This window comes from Dama dama, chromosome 20 (genome assembly GCF_033118175.1).
Source record: "Dama dama isolate Ldn47 chromosome 20, ASM3311817v1, whole genome shotgun sequence".
Taxonomy (NCBI): Eukaryota; Metazoa; Chordata; class Mammalia; order Artiodactyla; family Cervidae; genus Dama; species Dama dama.
In genome coordinates, this window is record NC_083700.1 from 98,467,025 (window position 1) to 98,481,196 (window position 14,172).

Below are 14,172 nucleotides of genomic sequence, written 5' to 3' on the forward strand. Positions count from 1 at the left end.
TAAAACTGCAAAGAACTGCCAGTGGACACTACTAGCTCTGATGGTGCATAGAGGAAAGAGACCCCACTTAGAGGATGGTGAGGGATGGAGTCTTCTGGCCTGCTCCTATGTGGCCACAGTGCCCCACGTGAGGGGCAAATCTTACAGAAATGGCCACAAACAGAGACAGTTAAGTGGGATTCCACGTACCATTCACATCTGTTCTCTGTCCACCCCACCCTGCTCATTTAAAGAAAGTAGCATCATCTGACCACCTTTAAGTCTCTTCATTTTTGAACTCCCGTCACCATATAGCTCCCAAACCAGTCTACACTTTTGGGACACTGAAACTGAAACAACCATCAGTTAAACTTTTTACAAACTAATCCAGAAAAGAAAATTAATAAACAACAACAAGAAAACAGACACTTGCCCAGAAATTGTGACTATATATCCCATACCATTTGGCCGTGAAAGAAATGGAACCAGTTAGTAATTAGTTCTAGAACCAGAGGAATCATTCAATTTTACCAATTCATCTCTCCAAGATTCAATCTTTAGATGCTTGGTTATGGCTCTGTCCCATAATATAGTCTTCCAGATTGTCTTTTTAAAAATAAACCTTTAAGAATAGCTTTTAGATTTATGGAAAAATTACAAAGATAGTACAGAGTTCCCAAATTCTTCACACTCAAGTTTCCCATATTATCAATATTAACATCTTATTTTAGTATGGTAATTTGTCATAATTAATGAGCCAATATCAATACACTATTTTAACTAAAGTCCATATTTTATTCAAATTTTTAGAGTTTTATTCAAATTAACGAGTTTTTCCCATTAACAAGGGCTTCCCCATGGCTCAGTGGTAAAGAATCCGCCTACAATGCAAGAGATGCAGGTTTGAGCCCTAGGTCAGGAAGATCCCCTGGAGAAGGAAATGGCAACCCACTCCAGTATTCTTGCCTGGAAAATCCCATGGACAGAGGACAGGCCATGGGGTTGCAAGAGTCAGACACGACTTAGCCACTAAACAACAACAATGAATTTTTCTGTTCCAGTACTTCCAAATTATGTGTTTTAAATCATAAACCAGATTTTTAAATCATAAAAGTAATATATGCACATCTTAACTATTCAAATACTACAGAAGAACATAATTAAAGCATTAATCCTACTTTCCATCTCAGTCATATTCCTCAAAGGAGATACTGTTAATAATTTCTTTCATACTCTTTCAAGAGTTCTATATACATATACAAAGATATATACTGAGGATCTTCTTTTCTATACAAAGGGGTCATATACTTCTCTGTACCTTGTTTTACATATAAGCACATATGGCCCTAACTCATTTTAAAAAACCACTACCTAATATTCTATTATATAAATGTATCATAATTTATTTTACCAATTCCCCATCAATGTACATTTGTTTCTGCTTTTTTTTTTTTTTTCAAATTACAAACAATACAATAAAGTGCATACTTTTTTATGTACTTGACCAAATACATGTGGGATAATTTCTTACCGTTGAATCTCATCAAAGGATATTTGCATTTAAAATGTTCATAGGCAAATATTGCCAAACTGCCCTCCAAAGAGACTATATCACTTTACACTCCCCCCAACGATGTGTATGGGATCCTGTTTCCCCATACTTTCATCAGTGGCTATGTTATCAAACAAGACATGTAATTCTTTGAAATGCTTCAAAATTTCCATTGTCTTCCTGCCTCCTCCTTCAAGTTTTCTTTCCTTCTTTTAGCTTTCTGGTCACTTTTGGTTTTCTTCCTGCCTCCCTCTGTGAAAGCTGTCTTATACTTTTTCTACACTTATACTCCTGATTCCCTTTCCTCACTTTACTAACAACTTCATTTTTTCTGCTCACAAAGTTCCCCTAAAGTTTCTCTGCAGCTCATCATGATTCAGTAAAAAAAAAAGAAAAAAGAAAAGAAAAAACAGATTCTATTCTACTCTCTCAACCTGCTGGCCATCCAGAACCAAGAAAGAATGTTAATAGGGAAACTCAAAAATCTTTAAGCTGGGTCAAAATATCAGAAGGAATAAATTCATCCTGGCATAATTCTGAGGGGAAAAACATCAAGAAGAATTCTGCATTGTTTCCTTGCTAGAACTTAATCTGTTATTTTTTCCTACATTCCACACCTGGATTTCCTCCCTTTGAATCAACAGTTCTTAATTTTTTATTCACTACTCTTGTGTGTGTGTGTGTGTGTGTGTGTGTGTGTGTGTGTGGCTGGAATTGGAATGGAGGCAAAAGTTAAGGTGGAAGGAAAGAAAGGGAAAAAAAAAAAAAATCCCAAAGCAGTTCATCGAAGTGCAGGAACAAATGGACAGGAAGGGTAGTGGGAAAGGGGCAAAGTATAGCTCAGGAAAAAGCCAACTTAAGTCCTCTAAGAAAAGTTCTATACTTTGGCTTCATCACCATTCCCTTCATTCCTGAGCTCTAAAAACAGAATCATGGGGCAGGAATAGGTCGGATGGTAGGGCAGAATGGAAGAGGGAGTGAAAGCATCATGTTCCTCTAACTCCACCCCCCCATCCGCCACTACCCCCAACTTCTTATCCAGCAAAGCCCTATGCACCATCAGGAATCAGCTTAATAGAATAAACCACTTAGGGCTGAGGCTCAGAGAAAGTCAAAGACCCCACAATCTCCTTGCCTATTAAGCTTCTTAGAAGTTAGAATGCTGCTAAAGTGATATTGTGGCCAAGCTACTTAGAAAGAACACAAAGATGCTAAGTAGGGAAGAGGGAGGCCAGTTTGGGGGTTTATGAGCATCAATATATCCTTAACTATAGACAATGGTGGAGACTGAAGTGGGAGCAAAAGTGGCCAGCAGTGAGAAATGGGGGCTTTCAGAAGTCTTCAAGTCTTCCAGTTGAGATTGAGGAGAGGGTATCTGTACACTGTACAAATGGGAGGAAAATCTGGATGGTAAATAAAGGAATATTTTTTCCTTAGGATAAAGGGGAAATTGGGCTTCCCAGGTGGCACTAATGGTAAAGAACCCGCCTGCCAATGCAGGAGACATAGAGACGCAGGTTTGATCCCTGGGTCAGGAAGATCCCCTAGAGGAGGGTGTGGCAACCCACTCCAGTATTCTTGCCTGGAGAATCTCATGGACAGAGGAGCCTGGCAGGCGATAGTCCATTGGATCGCAAAGAGTCGGACATGCTGAAGGGACTTAGCATGCCACAGGGAAATCAATCTGTCTTAAGCTTCATGTAAGTAATTAGACAACAAGATAAATAAAGCAACCAGCAATAGTTCCTTCCTAGCTCAAATTTCCCAGTGATTCTAGGCATTCTGCCACTCCCTTATCCTCTCCCCAGTATAGCTGGCAAAGAGCCCAGGGGCTCGCCATCTCAGTGACTGGCAGGGCAGAGGCCAAGAACAAGACTAACCAGGGCTTCCCTGGAAGTCCACTGGTTAAGAATCCACACTGCAACGCACGGGACACCACTTTGATCTCTGACCTGGGAAAATCCCACATGCCACGGGGCAACTAAGCCCGTGTGCCACAATTACTGAAGCTCTAGCACCTATGCTCTGCAACAAGAGACGCCATCATAATGACGAATCTGTACACTTTGATTAGAGAGGAGCCCCTGCTGGCTGCACCTGGAGAAAGCTCACACACAGCAATGAAGATCCTGCACAGCCAAAAATTAAAAAAAAAAAAAAAAAACCACTAACCAAACCTTTGATCACAAAAGAAAGTTCTGATGGCTCACAGTCCTTTCCTGGGTAAGAGTTCTAGTTATTTCCACCCTAAGCCCTTAAGGGTAGTTAAAAAGGGGGATCATCATCAGGTGATTTCTATCCCTCCTTACCCCAACCCCATTTAAGTGGAGTCAAGAAGGAGGGACAACAATGTGGGTACCAGTTCCTTAATAACAATCAGGAATTTTTTTTCGGCTCTAGAAAGACCTGTCACAAGCTGTACAAACCCATAAGAGATCAAGGCTCACCAGAATCAGTATCCCTGTAATGTTACCAAAAGCAGAGGTTGGAGGTGCAGGGTCGGTGGAAAGAGCCTGACTCAAGAGACTCCAAATCTGTGCCCAAGCCCTGGTAACAGTGATTCTAGCTAACCTGTATTAAAGGCTTACTTTTCACCCGGCCCTGTCTTAGGACTTGATTTGTATTTTATACGAACTCATTTAACCCTTCTAACAACCCTAGGGGATTGATATTGTTGTTCAGTTGGTAAGTTGTGTCCGATCCTTTGTGATGCCATGAACTACAGCATACCAGGCTCCTCTGTCCTCCACTATCTCCTGGAGTTTGTTCAAATTCACGTCCATTGAGTTGGTGATGTTATCTAACCATTTCATCCTCTGCTGACCTCTTATCCTTCTGCCTTCAGTCTTTCCCAGCATCAGGGTCTTTCCCAACGAGTTGGCTCTTCGAATCAAGCGGCCAAAGTAATGGAGCTTCAGCTTCAGCATCATTCCTTCCACTGAATATTCAGGATTGATTTCCTTTGGGATTGACTGGTTTGCTCTCCTTACTGTCCAAGGGACTCTCAAGAGTCTTCTCCAACACCACAGTTCAAAAGCATCAGCATCAATTCTTCGGTGCTCAGCCTTCTTTATGGTCCAACTCTTACATCCATACATGACTACTGGAAAAACCATAGCCTTGACTATACAGACCTTTGTAGGCAAAGTGATGTCTCAGCTTTTTAATACACTATCTCGGTTTGTCACAGTTTTTCTTCCAAGGAGCGTCTTTAAAAGGGGATTGATATAGTGCCAATTCCACTTTACCCTGAGGAAACCGAGGCACAGAAAGATGAGATGTCACTGTCCTGTCTCAGGAGTTGGCTCTTCTGAATTGTGGTATCTGTAAAGTGCTGCTGCTGCTGCTGCTGCTAAGTCACTTCAGTCGTGTCCGACTGTGTGACCCCATAGACGGCAGCCCACCAGGCTCCCCCGTCCCTGGGATTCTGCAGGCAAGAACACTGGAGTGGGTTGCCATTTTCTTCTACAATGCATGAAAGTGAAAAGTGAAAGTGAAGTCGCTCAGTAGTGTCCGACTGTTAGCGACCCCATGGACTGCAGCCCACCAGGCTCTTCTGTCCATGGGATTTTCCAGGCAAGAGGACTGGAGTGGGGTGCCACTGCCTTCTCCAATCTGTAAAGTGCAGAGTATCCCAAAAGCAGGCCCTGCACCGCAAGAAGCACCAGGACTCAGCAGACGCCAAAACATCTTCCCCTTCCCATCAAGGGGTACATTGGACAAACTGGTTTTTGTTTTGGTTTAAATCATAACTAGTACATTCCAGGCAACACACTAGGCACTGAGAATAGAGATGACACAGTCACCACTTCACAGAACTCACAGTGTAGACAGAGTGGCAAAGGCTTGTGAAGAGCCAAGCAGAGTGTGCCTGAGGGCTGGTCACTACAGGAGACTTTGAGTAAGAACCCAGCCTGACATACGCAGGTGTGGTGCTGAGAACTGTGTCCAGCACAGGTGAGCAGATTCAAGGATTCTTATTCCCTCACAAATCTAACCCCAGACCTCTCTCTCCTAGGGTTTATTCTCCTCCTCATCAGCTCTGGAGCCAGACTGCCTGGATTTGAATCTCATCTCTGCTATTTCTTGCTGTTGTGACAATGAATACATTGCTCAAACAGCGGACCTTGGTTTCCTCATCTGTAAAATGGAAATAACAATACCCATCCCATAGGGATTTTATTAGGATTAAATAAACAATTGCCTGTAAAGCACTCAGAATTGGGTCTGACACCTAAAAGCACTCCAAAAGTGTTACTAGTCTTATTAGGAGCAGCCTCTGTGCCTGTCTGGAACCGCAGTCATTCCACTCGCAATAAAAAGACTGAATTTAAATGCATCTGGTATGGTTAGTTTAAGGAGGATAGGAAGTCTCTGGGACTAAATAGAAGGAGAACAGTTCCCTTGGGAATTTGGAGGAATAACCCTGGAACTTGTTAATTAAGATCTTGTTAATGAATCTGCTTGTTAATAGTCTATTAAATAATCACACAATGAAGTTTACCGCACAAGTAAAGCCTTTTTCAAATGCTTGTTCTTTCCAATCCTCCTGGCCCAGTTCTGACTTCTAAAGCTCTCCCTTAAGGGCAAGCCCTTCCAAATCCTTCCAATATGACAGGGGCCTCTTCATCTTGTCCCGTCGCCTGGAGAATGCCTGGAGAACAGGGCTGTTCTCGCAGCCTAGGAAAGGTCTCCAGGGCAAAGCCCTCTTCAATTTGATTCTGCCCATCATTCCTTAGGCCAGGGCATTATGCCTCTGAGCCAAAACATTTCCCTCCAGGAAGCAGGAACAGAGTCACTGGCCCTGGAAACCAAAAAATAAAGGTACTTTGAATTTTGCTGAGAAGAAAGGCAGTACATTCCTTTCAGTGGGAATCTGGCAAGATAAAATTTCAGTGGAGGTATCACAGATCTGTTACCGAAAGGGGCCTGCCAACCTACGTTCGCAAAAAGTCAACACAACTTTTGTCCCAAACCTCCTAGAAAAATAAATAGTTGAAGCCAGTGTCAGGGAGTGCAGCCTCTTCTGGAGCCAACTTCAAGGAACAAACAGTGTGTAAGAGGGCTCCCTCCAGGTCGAACACTCAAGTACTTCATAAACTATTGATACTTTGGTCTCCTATGGCCATTCTGCTCTTTAGACAGATGTTCTTGGAAAAGGAAGAAATATATGATACACACACACACACACACACACACACACACATGCACATATGTATATATACCCATAATACATTGCGTGTCATTTATATGGTTACTTTTAGAAAACCAAAACACATCTGTATTATCTTCTCTGATTCAAGATGCAAGAGATGCAAGTTCGATCCCTGGGTTGGGAAGATCCCCCTGGAGAAGGAAATGGCAACCCACTCCAGTATCCCTGCCTAGCACATCCCATGAACAGAGGAGCCTGATGGGCTACAGTCCATGGGGTCGCAAAGAGTCGAATATGACTGAGCGACTTAGCATGCACACACACTTACAGTAAGGCAAAGACTGTCTGTCACTTCTCATGGTATATACTATATAGGAGCTGGGGCCCAGAGAAATGAAGCAACTTACCCAAAGTCAAACACTGGTAAATGACAAGACAGAGCGTCTGGCTCTGTGCTCCTGTCCTATTGCTGAGCTGTTCCCAATGCCTCTATTCCTTGTCATCACCTCCCACTTGTAAATTAGCCATGAGGCACTCAGCCTTTGGTGGATTCTGTGTGGTCCTTCAGACTGTCAATGCATAGAGCCAGCTGGTAATGGTCAGCATAACTGGGCCCAGAAAACAGAGATCCAGGGTTCACTTACTCTCACAACAAATATTTATTAAGCCAGGTGCTACAGGAAGAGAAATACTGGATAGAATCACAAAAGGAGATGGACATGAATCCTTGGAGGCAGGACAATTAAGCAAATAATTACAATACAAAGTGATGAATGTTTAAGAAGGAGGAAGTATGTTGGAAAAGAACACCACCCCAAGTCCATTATTAGCAGGGTTGAGAGTAACCACTAGCGTACAGGTGTCTGCAGTCACCTGAACATTGAACCAGGCCCCTATTCACGGCTCATTTAACCTCCTGCCCACTGGCAGCTGCCCCCAGAAGGGTTAAAGCTGGAAGCAGAGAGCCAGCCTGCAGGTGCTGATCACCAATTCTGCCACTGGGAAATTCCTCTCCTCTCACCCTTATTTCCTTACAAACGATTTCAGCATAAGAAATAAGCATTGGGGTTGGGGGAGAGGAGAGAGGAGGTTGGCAAAAAAATACTCTCCAGCCCATTCTCAGCAGTATAACAGCAGTGGAAGATGAGCTGGCGGGAACCCAAGGAGCACTGAAGTGCACACCAGCCTCCCTCACATCTGGCTAAGCACCACCAACCCCTCCGCTGGGCTGCCTCATAATCACAATGCCGCCCAAGAAAGGGGAGGTCTGCGCCCATACCGTTAGCTGATCGCCAATAAAGGAGGAAAAGGGAAACAACCATAGGAGGAGAGAAGGTAAAGGGGGCACCCGGAGGCAGCTGGTCAGATCCCACCCACAACAGGAGACTGGAGAAGGTACCACTGTGGGCAGACCCCGGGTCTTCACCCTTACCACCCCTGGCCCCCTGAGTTTGTTCCTTCTCCACTGCCTAGCTCTGATTCCCCTTCCTCCAAAGTCACACTCCTCTGCCAAAGCTTCCCTCTGAGTACTCTCTCCCTGGAGGAGCGGTTCATAAACTTTAAGGAGAATCACCTGCTTGTTCAATATGCAGATTTTCAGGCCACATTCCCTGTGATTCTGATTGGGAGGTCTGGTGTGGGCCCTGGGAATCCGCATTGTAAATCGCATTCACCACCACCCCGACCCCAGGCCACCCCCTCCTCCTCCACACTGGCAAGTGATCAGGACGCAGGTGGTCCTTAGATCCCATTTTGAGAAAGCAGCCTTGGGGATTACTCCTTCTCCTGAGGTCCCAGAGCCTTATCTGTCTGTTATTTTACATTATCGTTTCTTTTCTCCCATGTACATGCTAACTACTCACCTCAACCATAAGGCCCTCAAGAAGAGGAAGTATCATCTCCTGATTCTTCGACTCCCCTGCAAACAGTGCCGAGCACAAGGCCCTACACGCAGAGCTCAGGAAATGCTGTGGATATAGAGCCACGATGGTGATAAGAGACCTTGGGGGAAGGAAAACCACAGCAGAGACGGCAGAGTCCCGCGGCCCCGGCTGAAAGGAACTGATGTTAGTATGCCTACGCGTGCCAGGCAAGGACAACGGTTGGTTTCGCCTTCTTTCTTTCCTTCTTCAATAGTCTTGGCACTACACTCCTAACCTCCATCATGAAAGTCAAGTCTGTGCAATGTACCTCCTACAGGAAATTTTGCCAAGAATCCTGGGTGCTATGTGGCTTAGTTTAACAGCCAGGAGTACTCTGGATATTGAGGCCCATCAAGTCTCCAGGCAGGGCAAGTATAGAGTCGAACAGGAACTCTAGGATAAAACTTAGGGCCCTTGACCTAACCCCTAAACATCATCAGGGTCGTGGTTCTCCTGCATTTGGCAAATATTTCCTGAATGGCTGCTCTATCCCAAGCATGGTTGTGGGTGCTCATGGTTCCTAAGATATCATATGTCATCAGAAAGTATTTGCTAGTGATTGATATTTAGAAAGTTACTTTACAAGAAAGATCCTACACGATGCTGAGCCTCAGAACCATATAAGCACCAAACAGTCTCAAGAATGCCTGGCTATAGAATGAAATATAATAGAGACCCAAAGTCAGCTCTGAGGCCCTGGCAGAGAGAAATCCTATTCTTACTCACCATCACGGGGCTTTCTTGCCTGGAGAATTTCATGAACAGAGGAGCCTGGCGGGTTATAGTCCATGGGGCTGCAAAGAGTCAGACACAAGTGAGCGACTAACACACACACTCAACATCATGAGTAATGCTTGGCAGCTCTGGAGTTCCTTATTCCACACTCAGATGCCATACTTTGTCCAGAAAAACAAACCGTCACACCTAGCCTCTTTGAGTGACCCCCTGATCTTCAGATATCAGCTTTCGCTGATAGTTTCACTCTAGAAAACTATCCCTGATTCATAGACAAGATTAGGTGCTCCTGATTCTAACCTCATGGCATTTTACATTTCCTCTATTAGAGTACTTTTCATGACATCCTGCAATTGGTTGTTAAGTTTCCAGCTCCAATAAGGCAGGGACTCTAATCTGTCTTGCCCATCATCATATCACCAGCACCCAGCACAGCGTCTGGAAGGACACAAGTATTCAGAAAATACTAACTGAATGATTAAATGAACTAATGAATGTATCATACTATCAAATGGAAACTGAACCATGCCTCCTGTACTCTGCCATAGCTTTATCCACATGCGTGAGTGTTCAGTCGCTCAGTCTTGTCTCTCTGCACCCCCATGAACTATAGCCCATTAGACTCTTCTGTTCATGGAATTTTCTAGGCAAGAACGTTGGAGTGGGTTGCCATTTCCTCCTCCAGGGGATTTTCCCGACCCAGGATCAAACCAGCGTCTCTTGCATCTCCTGCATTGGCAGGCAGATTTTTTTTACCACTGCACCACCTGGAAGCCTCAGTTTTATCCACAGTACCACCTAAAAACACCCTTGATGAGCAGCACCCTTCCTTCTGCAGTACCAGTATTTTATAGATGTGGAACAGAGGCTTACAGATCACTCCAATAGAGATTCCAGGAGGCACTTCCCATGATCTAAGAAGGACACACATTCCCAAGTCAATGTAATGTCACCAAGAGCCTGTTCCTTACACTTGCCAGAAGCCACAGTACCAGCTGGATGGTAAGATCTCTTTCAGGTCATTCAACTTCTCAGAGACCCAGCTTCTTCATGAAGAAGATTCTGGGTCCTTCAGCAGTAGGGACTCTCTTTGAATAAAGAAACAGTAACAATAAAGAGCTACCCACACCATGAGGGGAAGCTGGGAGAGGAAGGTAGCGTTTGCAAGGAGTCATCTCTGCAGCTAGGAAGGGGTTAAGCACACGTCTGTCTGGGACCTCTTACCCGTAAATCAGCCTTGACTGCTGCTCAGGCTGAATGAAGCCCCACCAGGTTGGCCTGTCAGGAAGGAAGCCCATGCGTCCAGACTTTTGTTGTTCTAAGGATTTTTTTTTTTACATTTTACTGCTCAGGAAGGAAGCCAAAGCCTAGGCCCTAACTGCGGTCCTGCTGATTACTTACCCTCGCATGCACTGCTGCCTTCGCCTCCCTATCTGCCTCTCAGACCCAACTCTTTCCTAGAGTTCCTTCCTAACCGTGACTATGGCACTGGAGCCTAAATCCCAGACTTTCTCCCCTTCTCTAAAAACTGAACATTAACATTCAACATTTCCCTTCTTATTTCCCATATGCCTCCAAGTCTGTGAGTAGAAAGAACTGGGGCCTGGGAGAGAGAATGGGTGCTCTATGATCTATGGAGACATTCTGGCCCTCAAAGTGACCAGAACCCCGTCTCCTAAATGGAGCCATGAAGGAGATGATGGGTATCGAGGTATCGGACAACTGGCCTCCAATGGCTATTTCTGCTACATACATATTTGAACAGAAGCCTTTTCAAGTATGAGCTGTTACATTCAAATAACAGACCCAAATCCAAGGTCCTCAGGCAGAGGGTCAGTCTTTCTCACTCCCATCCTCCTACTTCCCATCTCTCCCACTGATGGGCAGTCAGCTTCTGGTGTTCCCAAGCCCCCTGGGGCTTTCTTTCTACAAAGAAAAAAACACTGAGTTTATTTGTGCGCTCAGGGTAATGGACAGCCTTCTTTTACTCCTAGGAGAATGCACACAGACACTATGGAAGAGGTCTGTCCCCGCCCAACCCTGCCCTCCCCTTCCCCTCCTAATCCCTCCCCAGCAGCCCCCCCAGCTCAGTCCTGCTGCTGTATTTCTCTCCTGACCTACAAGGCCCCTTCAAGCCCCATCCTAAGCCTCCCCCAAGCAGAGACAATCCATCATGCTGTGGGACTGTGACACACACAGATGGGGGAAGGTTCACAGATTTCTCTCACATAGGCGAGAGGGGGAGAGGGTGCTTGTATAACTTAAAATCTGAGGACATATTAGAAACTCTGGGACTTTGAATTCTAATACTAGCCAAATGCCATTATAGCAAATCTGATTATATATGGCCCAAATTTCTAGCACACACAAATTCTAATGACCCATCTATTTCAAATAATATCTTATAAAACAAAATTCCAGAATAAGACAATCTGGTGAGATTTGGATTCTCTAACCTGGGCCACTAGGTTAGATATCTAACCCTAGTTAAGTCCCTTCCTGGCTCAGAGACTCAGTTTCTTTAACTGTAATATTACCTTGTTTCTCAATAAAATGAAGGGAGAAAGAGGTCAGAGGGCCACCAGGGCTAATCCTGGTGGATGGATAATAATGCAGAGAGGTGAAGCAGCTGCTATCACAAAAAAGAGCTGAGCCTCTCTCCCTCCCCCCTTTCCACATCACCATAAGCCACGAGTGCGGGAAACGATCCTACATACATGCTAGCCATTAATGACGCTGTGTTTGACCACATCAGTGCTTCTAACAAGGAAGATTATACCACCAGACTGTCCTTGAAATAATAATAGTCATTAAGTATTGAACACTTAGTATGTGTGAGGAACTGTTCTAAGCATTATTAGTTTGCTTAATCTCATTCAGTCCTTCACAACAACCCTTTTAGGTTGTGTAATTCCCACTTTACAGATAACAGTACTGAGGCCCAGAGAGGTTATATAATTTGCCCAGGGTCACAGAACAAGTAAGCTAAAGGGTCATGATTTTACTCCAGAGGCTGAACTCATAGCCACTATGTTATATTGCTTCCCCATTTTTTATCTGAAACAGCTTCAAGTTGAGGCTCAAAGGGGCAAACACAGCATTTATCCCTCTAACAGGTATTTATTATGCTAAGCCATTCTGATTCAGTTTAAATCAAACCCTGAAAAGCAAGATCAAGTGAGAGCAATATAGGATTAGCTAGCACCTAAATGGGAATCATATACCTGAAAATAAAGCAAAGGTCTCTCCAGGACTGGCCCTTGCCCCCTCCCTACAGCTTTCTGACTGTCTGCTGCTCTAAGATGGATGCAAAGCCATAAGTCTCAGCCTACAAATGAATTTCAGTGGAAAAAGACAACCCTCATCTGGTGAGTCACATTCAGGCTTACTGGGCTTGATTTCTCATGAGACTGTACCAAAAGGTTCCTCCTTCACACATGCAGCTCTAGACTTTCCTAAAGCTCCATGTCTGCTGAACAGAATGTACTGGACGCAGCACCACATTTCCCCCCACCCAAAACACAACTTTCATTTCCTCTAGGTCATCCTCAATCAGAACACATTCCACAGAGAAAATTGACGGTCAAATGTCTGAATTGCCAGATGGTTGTATGTGTTTACAAAACCCACACATCACTTGTCTGTTTCCAGCTCCAGTTAGGATCCAGGTAGAAACTTTTTTCCTAAAATACACACAAAGCAGATCTGTATTTGTGGACTCCACGATAGGGGATGTGATGCTGTGGGAAAACATTTGGGAAGGGGATAGACTCTAATCTTAGGTTTCTACAGTAAGGAGAGAAAAGCAAATTTTAAACTACTTTTTAAGTTATGAAAGATTTTTTAACCAAAATAATCAACAAAATAAATCTACATTTGAGAAAGGTAATTGCACATATCTCTTGAAAAATTGCCTACCTACCTTTATCCTCATCAAATCTCAAGGCATATAAATTCTTCCTTTCTTTCCTCAAACCACTATACCTGTGGGACAGCCCAGTTTTATGGATATTATCCAGTGTAAGGCTGAAGTGTGGCAAATTGATGAAAACTTTAAAAATCAGATTATAATCACCACCATCAATTTATTCAATACTCAACTAACACTGAATCCTTTGCTGTGATTGGTACTGACTTAGTGTAAAAATTTTCTTAACACTAACAGTAAAATGTGATTGAGGTAATAGAAAAGTCTGATCCACTGGGTAAGGCTGTAAGGGTATGAATTACTCCTATTTACTTAGCATCTACTAGGTTGACTGATCCATACCACAGCCTCTCATTTCTCCAGGCCTAAACTCATAGCCCCAGTTCAGGATCTTTTCCTGGAAAAGGCACAACAAAGTGACTAAGTAGGTGAAAGTTCTTTTGCAGAAAATTCTTCTCAAATTCTCCTCTTGCCCCAAAGAAAGAGATATTTAGAAATTTCCACCCTGGAGCACATACTTTGAGGTTCCAAAGGATAAAGTCACACTCTGTTCAACCACAAATGCCACAAATTAAATGGCATTAAAAAAAAAAAAAAAAGATTTAAGGCATTTTAGCTGCTATACTGCAATGTTATCCTTAGGTCTGCAGCTCATCTCTGTTGTTGCTGTTTAGTTGCTTAGTCATGTCTGACTCTTTTGAGACCCAGTGCACTGTAGCCCACCAGGCTCCTCTATCCATGGGATTTCCCAGGCAAGAATACTGGAGTGGGTTGCCATTTCCTTCCCTAGGGGGATCTTCCCCACCCAGAGATGGAACCAGCTTCTCTTGCATCTCTCTTTAGGGAGGGTGAAATGGCACTGGAGAATGTAGCTGAACTGTCTGAGGGAAGATTTGAATCC